The sequence below is a fragment of the Arachis ipaensis genome, chromosome B9 (assembly GCF_059453495.1).
Source record: "Arachis ipaensis isolate K30076 ecotype BB chromosome B9, ASM5945349v1, whole genome shotgun sequence".
Taxonomy (NCBI): domain Eukaryota; kingdom Viridiplantae; phylum Streptophyta; class Magnoliopsida; order Fabales; family Fabaceae; genus Arachis; species Arachis ipaensis.
In genome coordinates this window covers 23311363-23324885 of record NC_142444.1, presented here as the reverse complement: position 1 = coordinate 23324885, position 13523 = coordinate 23311363, and the positions used below count along the sequence as shown (strand labels likewise).

General features: G+C 41.1%; 1 non-coding gene across 1 annotated transcript; it reads right to left on the bottom strand.

Annotated features, from left to right (window-relative positions):
• Positions 1 to 5544: 5544 nt before the first annotated feature.
• Positions 5545 to 5652, bottom strand: LOC148544024 (small nucleolar RNA R71). The gene has a single exon (XR_015901592.1). It is a non-coding gene; the product is annotated as a small nucleolar RNA R71 (small nucleolar RNA).
• Positions 5653 to 13523: the final 7871 nt, after the last annotated feature.

Here is a 13523-nt window from a genome sequence, read left to right as displayed (position 1 = left end):
GAGTGTCCGATAAGGAAAATATGCGATAAAACAATAAACAAACTTAAACAATGAAGGAAAATAAAAGATAATCTAAACGACTTTGATTCTTGTCGCTTGGGAGGATGCTCCTACGTGTAGTAGCGCCGCATGTTGGTGGCATTCCAAGATCTCAAAAGCTCAATCTCGTCTAATCGTTATAGCTTATAAGCTCCTTTCCCAATTACCGTCTTGATCCGGTAGGGGGCCCTCCCAGTTGGACGTGAGCTTCCCTTCTCCAGGGGTAGGGGTGGATGTCGTTTTGTTGTAAGACAAGGTCTCCTGGTCTGAAGTTTCGTCGCATCATGCTACGATTGTACCTTAAGCTTATCCTTTGTTTTAGGGATAGCTCCCGTAGGTGTGCTATGCTCCTGGCCTCATCCGCGAGGTTCCACTCTACTTCTTCTTCATTTCCTCCCACGGTTCTCCATGGAATAGGATCCCCGACTTATACTGGGATGACGGCCTCTTATGTTAGCCGAAAGGGGGTTTCTCCGGTTGAGGATTGGGGGAGGTCCAGTACGACAAGAGGACGGATCTGAGTTCTTCAGCCCATAACCCCTTGGCCTCGTCTAGTTGCTTTTTGAGGCCCTTTACTATTATTTTATTGGCCACTTCTACTTGTCCGTTTGTTTGTGGATGCTCTACCGAACTGAACTATTGTGAGACGCCGAGACCTTCAAAGAATTCCTTGAATTGTTTGTCCGCAAATTGGGTCCCGTTGCCCGTGATCATGATCTCAAGAATTCTGAATCGGGTTATAACTTGTCTCCAGAAGAACTTCCGACACTGGGGGGCCGTGATAGTGGCTAAGGCCTCAGCTTTGATCTACTTGGTGTAGTAGTCGTAGCGACTATGAGGTACCAAAGCTACCCAGGAGCCGTGGGGAAGGGACGAGGTCGATTTTCTAGGTTTTGGAAGGCCGGTCTGCCATTATGACGCTGAGTTGATGAGGGGCGGCCTGGTGGAGATCGGCGTGGATTTGGCACTTGTCACAATTTTTGACTAGTTGGAGGGAGTATTTTATGATGGAGGGCCAAAAATACCCTGCTCGGATAACCTTTTGAGCCAAGATTTTTCCCCTCACATGATGGCCGTAACATCCTTCATAAATTTCGCAAAGTATGTTGTCCGTGTCACCGGGTTCTATGCATTTGAGAAGGGGTTGTGATAGTCTGCGCTTGTATAATTGCCTTGCTATTGTGGTGTACTTCACTGCTTCCCGCTTTTGATAGGGAGAATTGGGAAGAATTGGGAAGGTCCAAGAGTGCTAGCTTGTGATGGGGAGGTCGACCGAGGTCGCAACTGAGATGGATGGCATCATAATAACCTCCTGGATCAATGATCGGCTTCTTGGGACTGATTTGGTACTTGCCAGTTTTGAGAGAAAATCAGCCCTTGCGTTTCATTCCCTAGAAATGTGCTAGATGGTTACTGATGAGCGGATAATTTATACGCTTTTTGGCATTGTTTTTAGTATGTTTTTAGTAGAATCTAGTTACTTTTAGGGATGTTTTCATTAGTTTTTATGTTAAATTCACATTTCTGGACTTTACTATGAGTTTGTGTGTTTTTCTGTGATTTCAGGTATTTTCTGGCTGAAATTGAGGGACTTGAGCAAAAATCAGATTCAGAGGTTGAAAAAGGACTGCTGATGCTATTGGATTCTGACCTCCCTGCACTCAAAGAGGCTTTTCTGGAGCTACAGAACTCGAAATGGCGCGCTTCCAATTGCGTTGGAAAGTAGACATCCAGGGCTTTCCAGCAATATATAATAGTCCATACTTTGGCCAAGAATTGATGACGTAAACTGGCGTTCAACGCCAGTCTTCTGCCCAAATCTGGCGTCCAGCGCCAGAAAAGGATCCAAAACCAGAGTTGAACGCCCAAACTGGCACAGAAACTGGCGTTCAACTCCACAAATGGCCTCTGCACGTGCAACACTCAGGCTCAGCCCAAACACACACCAAGTGGGCCCCGGAAGTGGATTTATGCATCAATTACTTACTCATGTAAACCCTAGTAGCTAGTTTATTATAAATAGGACCTCTTACTATTGTATTAGACGTCTTTTTGACCATCTTTGAACGCATTGTTCTTAGATCAAGGGGGCTGGCCATCTCGGCCATGCCTGGACCTTTCACTTATGTATTTTCAACGGTAGAGTTTCTGCACTCCATAGATTAAGGTGTGGAGCTCTGCTGTTCCTCAAAGATTAATGCAAAGTACTTCTGTTTTCTATTCAATTCATCTTATTTCGCTTCTAAGATATCCATTCGCACCAAAGAACGTGATGAAGGTGATGATTATGTGTGACGCTCATCATCCTTCTCCCTTATGAACGCGTGCCTGACAAACACTTCTGTTCTACATGAATTAAGCTAGAATGAGTATCTCTTAGATCTCCTAACCAGAATCTTCGTGGCGTAAGCTAGAATGATGACGGCATTCAAGAGAATCCGGAAGGTCTAAACCTTGTCTGTGGTATTCTGAGTAGGATTCAATGATTGAATGACTGTGACGAGCTTCAAACTCGCGATTGTTGGGCGTTAGTGACAGACGCAAAAGGAGGGTGAATCCTATTCCAGCATGATCGAGAACCGACAGATGAATAGCCGTGCCGTGACAGGGTGCGTGAGCATATTATTCACTGAGAGGAGGGGATGTAGCCACTGACAACGGTGATGCCCTTGCATAAAGCCAGCCATGGAAAGGAGTAAGATTGATTGGATGAGGATAGCAGGAAAGCAGAGGTTCAAAGGAACGAAAAGCATCTCCATTCGCTTATCTGAAATTCCTACCAATGATTTACATAAGTATCTCTATCCCTATTTTATTATATAATATTCGAAAACAACATTATCACTTTATATCCGCCTGACTGAGATTTACAAGGTGACCATAGCTTGCTTCATACCAACAATCTCCGTGGGATTCGACCCTTACTCACGTAAGGTATTACTTGGACGACCCAGTGCACTTGCTGGTTAGTTGTATCGAAGTTGTGACAATTATGTATTGAGATCAGAGCACCAAGTTGCTCACGTTGCCGGGGATTGTTTGAGCCTGGACATCACAATTTCGTGCACCAAGTTTTTGGCACCGTTGCCGGGGATTGTTCGAGTTTGGACAACTGACGGTTCATCTTGTTGCTCAGATTGGGTAACTTTCTTTTCGTTTTCTTTTCAAAAATCTTTCAAAAATATTTTCAAAAAAAAAAATTTCTCTTTTGTTTTCGAAAAAAAAAATAAAAATGTTTTCAAAATTTTATTCAAAATTTTTAAGAATGAATTCTAGTGTTTCATGAAGCATGTGAAGCCTGGCTGGCTGTAAAGCCATGTCTAAATTCTTTTGGACTGAGGCTTGCAATTTGTTATCAAGAGCAAGCTAGTTGGAGCTAATCCACCTGCTACTGTTCCTGATCTACCTGCTGAAGCTTGGCTGGCCATTGGCCATGTCTAGTGTTTTGGACCGGAGCTTTCATTGAAAGCTTGGCTGGCTAGTGAGCCATGTCTAATTCCTGGACTGAAGCTTTAAACTAAGAATGCAAGATTCCTGGAATTCATATTAAAAATTTTTGGAATCCTTATTTTTTCTTTTTCATATAATTTTCGAAAAAAATCCAAAAAAATCAGAAAATCATAAAAATCAAAAATATTTTGTGTTTCTTGTTTGAGTCTTGAGTCATATTATAAGTTTGGTGTCAATTGCATATGCATCTTGCATTTTTTCGAAAATATCATGCATTCATAGTGTTCTTCATGATCTTCAAGTTGTTCTTGGTAAATCTTCTTGTTTGATCTTGATGATTTTTTGTTTTGTGTCTTTTCATGTTTATCATATGCATTCTTGAATTCTTAGTGTCTAAGCATTAAAGAATTCTAAGTTTGGTGTCTTGCATGTTTTCTTTGCATTAAAAATTTTTCAAAAATATGTTCTTGATGTTCATCATGTTCTTCATAGTGTTCTTGGTGTTCATCTTGACATTCATAGCATTCTTGCATGCATTCATTGTTTTGATCTAAAAATTTCATGCATTGCATAATTTTCATGTTTTCATAAAAATTCAAAAAAATCAAAAAAAAAAATATCTTTCCCTTTTTCTCTCATCAAATTCGAAAATTTGGATTGACTTTTTCAAAAGTTTTTAAAATCAAGTTGTTTCTTATGAGTCAAATCAAATTTTCAATTTGAAAATCTTATCTTTTTCAAAAATCAAATCTTTTTCAAAATTCTTAGTTATTTTCGAAAATTTCAAAAATATTTTTCTTATTTTTATATCAAATTTTCAAAAATAACATAATCAATTAATGTTTTGATTCAAAAATTTGAAGTTTGTTACTTGCTTGTTAAGAAAGATTCAAACTTTAAGTTCTAGAATCATACCTTGTGATTTCTTGTGAATCAAGTCATTAATTGAGATTTTAAAAATCAAATCTTTTTTTTTCAAAACTAATTTCTATCATATCTTTTCAAAAATATCTTCTCATCTTTTTCAAAAATATCTTTTTAAAATATCTTTTTTAACTTCCTAACTTCCTATCTTTTCAAAATTTGTTTCAACTAACTAACTAACTTTTTGTTTGTTTCTTAACTTTTTCAAAACCACCTAACTAACTCTCTCTCTCTCATTTTTCGAAAATATCTCTCCCCTTTTTCAAAATTTCTTTTTAATTTATTAATTATTTTAATTTTTAAATCTTAATTTTCGAAAATTACTAACACATTTTCAAAAACCAATTTTCAAAAATCACTAACTCCTTTTCAAAAATAATTTTCGAAAATTCCCTCTCTCTCTCTCATCCTATTCTATTTATTCATTCATATCCTAACATCTCATCTCACATCTCTTCCATTCGTACAGTTGCATTTCTTCCTTTACATCACATTCTTTGTCTCCCCCTTCTCTTCCACTCACAAAGGGATCCCTATACTGTGGTATAAAGGATCTCTATTATTATTATCATTTTTCTGGCCATTCTTCCTTGTCATATGAGCAGGAGCAAGGATAAGAACATTCTTGTGGAAGCAGATCCAGAACCTGAAAGGACTCTAAAGAGAAAATTAAGAGAAGCTAAAATACAACAATCCAGAGATAACCTTTCAGAAATTTTCGAACAGGCAGAGGAGATGGCAGCCGAAAATAATAATAATGCAAGGAGGATGCTTGGTGACTTTACTGCACCTAATTCCAATTTATATGGAAGAAGCATCTCCATTCCTGCCATTGGAGCAAACAACTTTGAGCTGAAACCTCAATTAGTTTCTCTGATGCAGCAGAACTGCAAGTTTCATGGACTTCCATCTGAAGATCTTTTTCAGTTCTTAACTGAATTCTTGCAGATATGTGATACTGTTAAGACTAATGGAGTAGATCCTGAAGTCTACAGGCTCATGCTTTTCCCTTTTGCTGTAAGAGACAGAGCTAGATTATGGTTGGATTCTCAACCTAAAGACAGCCTGAACTCTTGGGATAAGCTGGTCACGGCTTTCTTAGCCAAGTACTTTCCTCCTCAAAAGCTGAGCAAGCTTAGAGCTGATGTTCAAACCTTCAGACAGAAAGAAGGTGAATCTCTCTATGAAGCTTGGGAAAGATACAAACAGTTGACCAAAAAGTGTCCTTCTGACATGCTTTCAGAATGGACCATCCTGGATATATTCTATGATGGTTTATCTGAGCTATCAAAGATGTCACTGGACACTTCTGCAGGTGGATCCATTCACCTAAAGAAAACGCCTGCAGAAGCTCAAGAACTCATTGACATGGTTGCTAATAACCAGTTCATGTACACTTCTGAAAGAAATCCTGTAATCAATGGGACGCCTATGAAGAAGGGAGTTCTTGAGGTTGATACTCTGAATGCCATATTGGCTCAGAACAAAATATTGACTCAGCAAGTCAATATGATTTCTCAGAGTCTGCATGGAATGCAAGCTGCATCCAACAGTACTCAAGAGGCATCTTCTGAAGAAGAAGCCTATGATCCTGAGAACCCTGCAATAGCAGAGGTGAATTACTTAGGTGAACCTTATGGAAACACCTATAACTCAACATGGAGAAATCATCCAAATTTCTCATGGAAGGATCAAAAGCCCCAACAAGGCTTTAATAATGGTGGAAGAAACAGGTTTAGCAATAGCAAGCCTTTTCCATCATCAACTCAGCAACAGACAGAGAACTCTGAACAAAATGCTTCTAATTTAGCAAATCTAGTCTCTGATCTCTCTAAGGCCACTGTAAGTTTCATGAATGAAACAAGGTCTTCCATTAGAAATCTGGAAGCACAAGTGGGCCAGCTGAGTAAAAGGATCACTGAAATCCCTCCTAGTACTCTCCCAAGCAATACAGAAGAGAATCCAAAAGGAGAGTGCAAGGCCATTGACATAAGCGCCATGGCCGAACCTGTGAGGAGAGGAGAGGACATGAATCCCAAGGAGGAAGACCTCCTGGGACATCCAGTGATCAATAAGGAGCTTCCCTCTGGGGAACCAAAGGACTCTGAGGCTCATCTAGAGACCATAGAGATTCCATTGAACCTCCTTATACCCTTCATGAGCTCTGATGAGTATTCCTCTTCTGAAGAGAATGAGGATGTCACTGAAGAGCAAACTGCCAAGTTTCTTGGTGCAATCATGAAGCTGAATGCCAAATTGTTTGGCATTGATGCTTGGGAAGTTGAACCTCCCTTGTTCATCAATGAACTAAGTGATCTGGATCAACTGACATTGCCTCAGAAGAGACAGGATCCTGGAAAGTTCATCATACCCTGTACCATAGGCACCATGATCTTTAAGGCTCTGTGTGACCTTGGTTCAGGAATAAACCTCATGCCCCTCTCTGTAATAGAGAAACTGGGAATCTATGGGGTGCAAGCTGCTAAAATCTCACTGGAGATGGCAGACAGCTCAAGAAAACAGGCTTATGGACAAGTAGAAGATGTATTAGTAAAGGTTGAGGGCCTTTACATCCCTGCTGATTTCATAGTCCTGGATACTGGAAAGGAAGAGGATGAATCCATCATCCTAGGAAGACCTTTCCTGGCCACAGCAAGAGCCGTGATTGATGTTGACAGAGGTGAAATAGTCCTTCAATGGAATGAGAACTCCCTTGTATTCAAAACTCAAGGATCTCCCTCTGCAACCATGGAGAGGAAGCATGAAAAGCTTCTCTCCAAGCAGAGTCAACCAGAGCCCCCACAGTCAAACTCTAAGTTTGGTGTTGGGAGGCCACAACCAAACTCTAAGTTTGGTGTTGAACTCCCATATCCAAACTCTAAGTATGGTGTTGGAGAGTTTCAACAAAGCTCTGCACATCTGTGAGGCTCCATGAGAGCCCACTGTCAAGCTATTGACATTAAAGAAGCGCTTGTTGGGAGGCAACCCAATGTTTATCTAATTCTTATTTTTATTGTTTGTCATGTTTTCTTAGGTTCATGATCATGAGGAGTCACAAAATAAATATAAAAATTGAAAACGGAATCAAAAACAGCAGAAGAAAAAATCACACCCTGGAGGAGCATCTGTCTGGCGTTCAAACGCCAGAACAGAGCATAGTTCTGGCGCTGAACGCCCAGAATGGGAGCATCCTGGCGCTGAACGCCCAGAACAAGCATGGTTCTGGCGTTCAACGCCAGAAATGGCAGCAAAGGGGCGTTGAACGCCCAAAATTGGCACCAACCTGGCGCTGAACGCCCAGAGTTGTGTGCAAGGGCGTTTTACATGCCTAAATTGGTGCAGGGATGTAAATGCCTTGACACCTCAGGATTTGTGGACCCCACAGGATCATCTCAGGATCTGTGGACCCCACAGGATCCCCACCTACCTCATCATCTCTCTTTCCATTCATGATCATCCCTTCTGTTTTCCATTTACCACTCACATCCATACACCCACTACCCTCAAATTCATCAACATCTCTCTCCCACCCAATCCCACCCATATGGCCGAATACACACTCCCATCCATGTCCTCCATATCTTCTTCTTATTCTTCTATTCTTTCTTCTTTTGCTCGAGGACGAGCAACATTCTAAGTTTGGTGTGGTAAAAGCATAGCTTTTTTGTTTTTTCCATAACCATTGATGGCACCTAAGGCCAGAGAAACCTCTAGAAGGAGGAAAGGGAAGACAAAAGCTTCCATCAAGGGTCTATAGCTCAGTGGTAGAATATTTGACTGCAAATCAAGAGATCCCTGAGATACCTCAAGGGATACATTTTCTTCCACACAATTATTGGAAGCAACTAAGGGTGGAACATCAAGAGCACTCTATCATCCTTCATGAAATCAGAGAAGATCTAAAAGCACTGAAGGAGGAGCAACAAAGACAAGGAAGAGACATAGAGAGCTCAAGGACATCACTAAGGTGGATTCATTCCTTATTCTTACTTTCTCTGTTTTTCGTTTTCTATGTTATGTGCTTATCTATGTTTGTGTCTTCATTACATGATCATTAGTAGTTAGTAACTTTGTCTTAAAGTTATAAATGTCCTATGAATCCATCACCTCTCTTAAATGAAAAATGTTTTAATTCAAAAGAACAAGAAGTACATGAGTTTCGAATTTATCCTTGAACTTAGTTTAATTATATTGATGTGGTGACAATGCTTCTTGTTTTCCTGAATGAATGCTTGAACAGTGCATATGTCTTTTGAAGTTGTTGTTTAAGAATGTTAAATATGTTGGCTCTTGAAAGAATGATGACTAGGAGACATGTTATTTGATAATCTGAAAAATCATAAAAATGATTCTTGAAGCAAGAAAAAGCAGCAAAGAACAAAGCTTGCAGAAAAAAAGGGGGCGAAAAAAAAATATAGAAAAAAAATATAGAAAGAAAAAGAAAAAGCAAGCAGAAAAAGCCAATAACCCTTAAAACCAAAAGGCAAAGGCAAATAAAAAGGATCCCAAGGCTTTGAGCATCAGTGGATAGGAGGGCCTAAAGGAATAAAATCCTGGTCTAAGCGGCTAAACCAAGCTGTCCCTAACCATGTGCTTGTGGCGTGAAGGTGTCAAGTGAAAACTTGAGACTGAGCGGTTAAAGTCAAGGTCCAAAGCAAAAGAAGAGTGTGCTTAAGAACCCTGGACACCTCTAATTGGGGACTTTAGCAAAGCTGAGTCACAATCTGAAAAGGTTCACCCAATTATGTGTCTGTGGCATTTATGTATCCGGTAGTAATACTGGAAAACAAAGTGCTTAGGGCCACGGCCAAGACTCATAAAGAAGCTGTGTTCAAGAATCATCATACTGAACTAGGAGAGTCAATAACACTATTCGAAATCTGAAGTTCCTATAGATGCCAATCATTCTGAACCTCAATGGATAAAGTGAGATGCCAAAACTATCCAAGAGGCAAAAAGCTATAAGTCCCGCTCATATGATTGAAGCTTTGCTTCATTGATAGTTTGGAATTTATAGTATATTCTCTTCTTTTTATCCTATTTGATTTTCAGTTGCTTGGGGACACGCAACAATTTAAGTTTGGTGTTGTGATGAGCGGATAATTTATACGCTTTTTGGCATTGTTTTTAGTATGTTTTTAGTAGAATCTAGTTACTTTTAGGGATGTTTTCATTAGTTTTTATGTTAAATTCACATTTCTGGACTTTACTATGAGTTTGTGTGTTTTTCTGTGATTTCAGGTATTTTCTGGCTGAAATTGAGGGACTTGAGCAAAAATCAGATTCAGAGGTTGAAAAAGGACTGCTGATGCTGTTGGATTCTGACCTCCCTGCACTCAAAGAGGCTTTTCTGGAGCTACAGAACTCGAAATGGCGCGCTTCCAATTGCGTTGGAAAGTAGACATCCAGGGCTTTCCAGCAATATATAATAGTCCATACTTTGGCCAAGAATTGACGACGTAAACTGGCGTTCAACGCCAGCCTTCTGCCCAAATCTAGCGTCCAGCGCCAGAAAAGGATCCAAAACCAGAGTTGAACGCCCAAACTGGCACAGAAACTGGCGTTCAACTCCACAAATGGCCTCTGCACGTGCAACACTCAGGCTCAGCCCAAACACACACCAAGTGGGCCCCGGAAGTGGATTTATGCATCAATTACTTACTCATGTAAACCCTAGTAGCTAGTTTATTATAAATAGGACCTCTTACTATTGTATTAGACGTCTTTTTGACCATCTTTGAACGCATTGTTCTTAGATCAAGGGGGCTGGCCATCTCGGCCATGCCTGGACCTTTCACTTATGTATTTTCAACGGTAGAGTTTCTGCACTCCATATATTAAGGTGTGGAGCTCTGCTGTTCCTCAAAGATTAATGCAAAGTACTTCTGTTTTCTATTCAATTCATCTTATTTCGCTTCTAAGATATCCATTCGCACCAAAGAACGTGATGAAGGTGATGATTATGTGTGACGCTCATCATCCTTCTCCCTTATGAACGCGTGCCTGACAAACACTTCTGTTCTACATGAATTAAGCTAGAATGAGTATCTCTTAGATCTCCTAACCAGAATCTTCGTGGCGTAAGCTAGAATGATGGCGGCATTCAAGAGAATCCGGAAGGTCTAAACCTTGTCTGTGGTATTCTGAGTAGGATTCAATGATTGAATGACTGTGACGAGCTTCAAACTCGCGATTGTTGGGCGTTAGTGACAGACGCAAAAGGAGGGTGAATCCTATTCCAGCATGATCGAGAACCGACAGATGAATAGCCGTGCCGTGACAGGGTGCGTGAGCATATTATTCACTGAGAGGAGGGGATGTAGCCACTGACAACGGTGATGCCCTTGCATAAAGCCAGCCATGGAAAGGAGTAAGATTGATTGGATGAGGATAGCAGGAAAGCAGAGGTTCAAAGGAACGAAAAGCATCTCCATTCGCTTATCTGAAATTCCTACCAATGATTTACATAAGTATCTCTATCCCTATTTTATTATATAATATTCGAAAACAACATTATCACTTTATATCCACCTGACTGAGATTTACAAGGTGACCATAGCTTGCTTCATACCAACAATCTCCGTGGGATTCGACCCTTACTCACGTAAGGTATTACTTGGACGACCCAGTGCACTTGCTGGTTAGTTGTATCGAAGTTGTGACAATTATGTATTGAGATCAGAGCACCAAGTTGCTCACGTTGCCGGGGATTGTTTGAGCCTGGACATCACAATTTCGTGCACCAGTTACTCTGTCAAACTCAGGTGCCAGTTCTTTCACCTTGGCTAGGAATTGTTGTAGCAAAAGGTCTCGTACTTAGTAACCTCCGTTTATTTGGGACCTGACCACCTAGGAGTCGCTGCAGACTTCTAACACCTTTGCACCAACTTCCTTGGCTAACGTCAATCCGGCTAGGAAGGCTTCATATTTGGCTTGATTGTTGGAGATCGGAAACTCGTATCGAATGGATTGTTCAATAGTGATTCCATTCTCGTTTTCCAGTATTATTCCTGCTCCTGAGCTAGTGTTTGATGAGCCGTCAACGTGGAGTTTTCAAGTTTCTGCGTGTTCATTTCCTGGGATCATTTTGACTATGAAGTTCGCCATGGCCTGAGTCTTAATTGTGTTTGTGGCCTCGATCCGATTCGGTATTGTGATGATTCGACAGACCAAACGAGCATTCGTCCTATGAGGTCCGGCTTCTGCAGTACCTGCCTCACCGCCTGGTCTGTCCAGACCGTTATGGGGTGGGCTTGGAAATATTGCCGGAAGCGTCAGGACGCCGTAAGCTGTGCGAAGGTAGGTTTCTCGTGTCTGGAGTAATGTCTTTCTACACTTTGGAAGACCTTACTTACGAAGTATACAGGACTTTGTATTTTTTGTTCGTCTTCTTGGACGAGCGCTGGGACTAGTGCTTCCTCCATTATGGATAAGTACAGGTGTTCTGACAACACTTTTTTGAAGTGTTGGAAGGCTTCTTCGCACTCGGGTTCCCATTTTAAGCTTATACCTTTTTTCATGAGCTTGAAGAAAGGAATGGCTTTCTAGGCCGAGGCCCCGAGGAAGCGCGAAAGGGCAGCCAATCGTCCAGTCAACCTTTGGACATCCTTAAGACTTACCGGTCTGCTCATCTCAAAAATGGCTTTGCATTTTTTCGGGTTTGTCTCCACCCCGCATTGAGTGATCATGAAACCTAAGAACTTCCTGGCTTCTATCCCGAAAGCGCACTTTGTTGAGTTAAGGCACAATTGGTGTTTCTTCAGAGTGTCCAGTATGAGTTCGAGGTCGTTGATGAACTCCTCACTGGTTTGGGTTTTGGCAAGCATGTCATTAATGTAAACCTCCAGCTTGGTTCCAGAGATGTCTCTAAAGATTTTGGTGATGAGCCTCTGGTAGGTGGCCCCGGCGTTCTTTAATCTGAAGGTCATGACCATGTAGCAGTACGTGTCATCGGGGATTACGAATGCGGCTTTCTCCTCGTTAGGTCAGTGCATGGGTATCTGATTGTACCCGGAGTAGGCGCCCATGAAGCTGAGGTACTAATGTCCTGAGGCGACATCTACTAGTCCATCGATGTTTGGTAGGAAAAATGCGTCTTTAGGGCAAGCTTTTTTCAAGTCCGTGTAATCAACGCACATTTACCACTTGCTGTTTGCTTTTTTGACTAGTACGACGTTGGCCAACCAGGTTGTGTATGGGAGCTCTCGGATGAAGCCTGCTTCAAGCAGGGCTTTGCCTTGTTTTTTGACTCCGAATGCTTTGTGGAGAACATTTTTCTTGTCCTCTGTGCCACCGTCTTAGCCTTTGGATCTACAGCCAAATGATGGATATTAGATCAGGGTCTATTCCTAGCATGTCGGTCGGGGTGAATGCGAATAAGTCCCAGTTCTGCTTTAGGAGTTTGATCAGGTCGCCTTCTAGGTCATAGGGTAGGTTTTATTAATGAATGTGAATTCATCCTTGGTTTTCCCTATTTGCAGTTTCTCCATGTCTCCTTGATGAGCGGATATTTTATACGCATTTTGGGGTTAATTTCATATAGTTTTGAGTATGTTCTAGTTAGTTTTTAGTCTATTTTCATTAGTTTTTAGGAAAAATTTATATTTCTGGACTTTACTATGAGTTGTGTATTTTTCTGTAATTTCAGGTATTTTTCTGGCTGAAATTGAAGGAGATGAGCAAAAATCTGATTCAGGCTGAAAAAGGACTGCTGATGCTGTTGGATTCTGACCTCCCTGCACTCAAAGTGGATTTTCTGAAGCTACAGAACTCGAAATGGTATGCTTCCAATTGCGTTGGAAAGTAGACATCCAGGGCTTTCCAGAAATATATAATAGTCTATACTTTGCACAAGGATAGATGACGTAAACTGGCGTTCAACGCCAGTTCTCTGCCCAATTCTGGCGTCCAGCGCCAGAAAAGGATCAAAAGCTGGAGTTGAACGCCCAAACTGGCACAAAAACTGGCGTTCAACTCCACAAATGGCCTCTGCACGTGAATTGCTTAAATCTCAGTCCCAGCACACACCAAGTGGGCTCCAGAAGTGGATCTCTGCATCATCCATCATAGTTTACTCATTTTTTGTAAACCTAGGCTACTAGTTTAGTATT